This window comes from Hemicordylus capensis, chromosome 5 (assembly GCF_027244095.1).
Source record: "Hemicordylus capensis ecotype Gifberg chromosome 5, rHemCap1.1.pri, whole genome shotgun sequence".
Classification (NCBI taxonomy): Eukaryota; Metazoa; Chordata; class Lepidosauria; order Squamata; family Cordylidae; genus Hemicordylus; species Hemicordylus capensis.
This window is the reverse complement of record NC_069661.1, coordinates 87913020-87916264: the sequence shown is the minus strand read 5'-3', so window position 1 is coordinate 87916264 and position 3245 is coordinate 87913020. Positions and strand designations below refer to the sequence as shown.

The 3245-nt window shown below is 47.4% G+C and overlaps 1 pseudogene; it reads left to right on the top strand.

Annotated features, from left to right (window-relative positions):
• Positions 1 to 1067: 1067 nt before the first annotated feature.
• On the top strand, positions 1068 to 2891 carry LOC128327390 (E3 ubiquitin-protein ligase TRIM39-like; annotated as a pseudogene).
• The last annotated feature ends 354 nt before the right edge of the window (positions 2892 to 3245 follow it).

Genomic DNA, 3245 nt, shown 5'->3' with positions numbered 1-3245 from the left:
CGGTTTCCTGTCTCAAAAGGGTTTATCATCTTTTTTTAAAAGGCAGAAAGGAGACATCAGCGACTACTATTTGGGATGTTATGCACAGTTGAATAGAGGCAGTTACTCTTTTTCTACTAAATATGAAGCCACCACTTCATAAAGATGACTTTTTACCCAGTTAGCAGACAGACAGGTGATAGATTCAGGATCCTACTCTGTACCCTTGAGCCTGTCCCTCATTTCATTTCCCTCACTTTCCTCAATTCATACTCATACTCTAGAACACAGAAAGGTAACAGTCTAATAAAGGATAGTATTTCAGCACTGGGCCAATTCAGTCATTTTTATTTAGCCATTCAATTTGGAAACTTTGAGATTCACTTATGAATGCCTCAAAGCAATAGAGGATTTTGTTTCAGAGTAGAGAATATTTAAATCAACTGTCTCTGATAAATATGAATTAATCTGCACATATTCAGGGGCTGATCCAGCAGGAAATTACAGGGGGTGCTACAGGATTCCACCCCCCCCCCTATATATAAAAATATCGGAACTTGGATGTTCTCTCTCTAACAAATGCACTATGCCAGGGGAGTCAAACTCAAATCTGGTGGTGGGCAGATTGAATTCCGATGAACCTCTGGGGAGCTGCACATAATCTTGAGCCAGCTTCTGTTACCTCGTGCCCACTTTCCCCCACCTTTTGTCTTCCTCCCCCTCCTCCCATTTCAGGTCCTTTTATTGGATCTGTACAAAGTTTCGGCCACAGCTGAATGCTCTGCACAGCCCCCCTAGCACCATGCAGAGGAGACTGTTCACATCATGCAACATTGCACTTCGCCCAGTGCAGAGCTCCTTTAAGGAAACAGAGCCATCTTGGGCTCCTGCATCATCTTGGAAGGTGTGCATGGGGTATTTTACAAGGGAAGTGTAGCTGCCATGCCCTGGCTTAGCCTTTAGAATGTTGATGTTTGAGTGACAGCAGCAGGGCGGGGTGTGTGAGACTGGCAGCTGGAGTCGGTTGAGAGGGGGGAGAGGGGCAGGAAGCAAGGTGGGCTTATGTTGTTGTGTGGGAACCAGTTTATAGCTCTGGCAGCTGTCTGTGCCCTGCTGAGCCTCTTAGGACCAATGTGACCATTTTTGTGGATTTTTTAATGTGCCCTCTTAGATGATCAGCACCACAAAGTGCCATGGCCACCGCAAACCCTCTGGAGAACCCCCAGGTAAAGACCAGCTGTCCTGTCTGCCTGGAGTACCTTAAAGAGCCGTTGATCATTGACTGTGGCCACACTTTCTGCCAGGCCGCATCACCCGCTGCTGGGAGGAGCTGAACCGTGACCTCTCGTGCCCCATCTGCCACAAGACTTTCCACCACGCTGAAGCTCAACTGGCAGCTGGACAACATGGAAGAGATAGCTAAGCAGCTGCAGGTCTCCAACAAGTGCAAGGAGCAGGATGAGAAGTAGTGTGAGAAGCACAATGAGGTGCTTTGCCTTTTCTTCAAGGAGGAGCAGGAGGCACTCTGCTTGGTGTGCAGAATCTCTCACCAGCACCGCTCTCACATGGTGCCTGGATGACATTCCCCTGCAGTATAAGGGGAAAGGGCAGAAGTGCCTGGAGCCACTAGAAGAAAAGCTACAGGGCATGGCCTACCACAAATCCCAGGAAGAGAAAATGCCCAATGAGGGAGCCCAAGAGAAAAGTCGATAACTGCCATCAGCTCAAGTTTGAGGAGCTGCATCAGTTCTTGCAGGAGGAACAAGAAGTGCTGTTGTAGTGGTTAGAGAAAAACGAGAATGAAGTACTGTCCGGGGAAGCTGGAGAATGTTTCTCAATTCAGTGGAGATCAGACTTGACTCTTTTGCCAGCACCTCTTCATATCTTTCAGACATATTCTTCACATCCTTGAGCACCTCTATGCCTGACAGCAGACACTTCTCCATTTCCACGATGAAGCTCTTGAGGGAGACCCACTGCTCCAACAGCTCAGTCACCTTATCTTTCAGCTCCTTTCAGCGTGATCCACTTGTGGAACGCTCTGCCTCAGGATGTGGTGACAGCCAACAACCTGGATGGCTTTAAGAGGGGTTTGGATGACTTCATGGAGCAGAGGTCTATCAATGGCTACTAGTCGGAGGGCTGTAGGCCACCTCCTGCCTCAAGGGCAGGGTGCCTCTGAGTACCAGTTGCAGGGGAGTAATGGCAGGTGAGAGGGTATGCCCTCAACTCCTGACTGTAGGCTCCCAATGGCATCTGGTGGGCCACTGTGCGAAACAGGATGCTGGACTAGATGGGCCTTGGGCCTGATCCAGCAGGGCTGTTCTTATGTTCTCCTACAGAATCTCTTTCTGCACAAAATCATCAAGAGGCTGATGGGAGATTTGACCCTTGACCCCAAAATGGCCCACCCCAACCTAGTGCTCTCCATGGATTGCAAGAGTGCCAAGTTTGTGGAGCAGCCCCTACAAGACTCTTCACCACATACAGGTATCCCTGCATCTTTGCAGCAAAAGGCTTCACCTTAGGCCACCTCTACTGGGAGGTGGAAGTGGGTGAAAAGAACCACTGGGTCCTGGGGGGTCTGCAATGGCTCTGTAAGCTGTAAAGTGGAGACAACCTCATTGATTGAGCCTGGCTATTGGCAGGTACTCAGAGGGGACAAGTACACAGCCACCATCATCCCCATCAATGTCACCATCAAATCCAAGTTAGTGGACATCTTTCTAGACTATGAAGCTGGCAAGTTGTCCTTCTACAATGTCATGGACCACTCCCATATCTACAATTTTACTGACACCTTCACTGAGAAGGTGTCAGTAAAATTTCTTTCTTTCTTTCCCCCGGGGATCCATGCTGGGTGTAAGAATGCTGCCTCCTTCATCCTTCAACCTCCCATGGACCAGGAATGATAATTGTGAACCATTTACACATTCATTCTATTAGCCTATGAGGCATATAGATAATATTGTTGTCCTACTAAGAAATTCTATTCTTTTTTCTGTCAGGGACAAAAACAACTTATGGAAGCTCGAAAAACATTGTTTTCCAGTGAGTTTGGAAATGCCATATACACTAGAGTGCCAAGAAGGGTTTTTTAATTTAGCTCTTCAGAGCTGTTCACATATTTGTGTTCACTGCAAACTATCTACATGTGTAAATAGGCCATCACACCACTGATAGACAGTAACCTTAAAGACAATGCTTTTCGATAAGTGGAATTTACACATTCACTTGTCAGTCACCAAGAGTAGAAAAATCAAGTG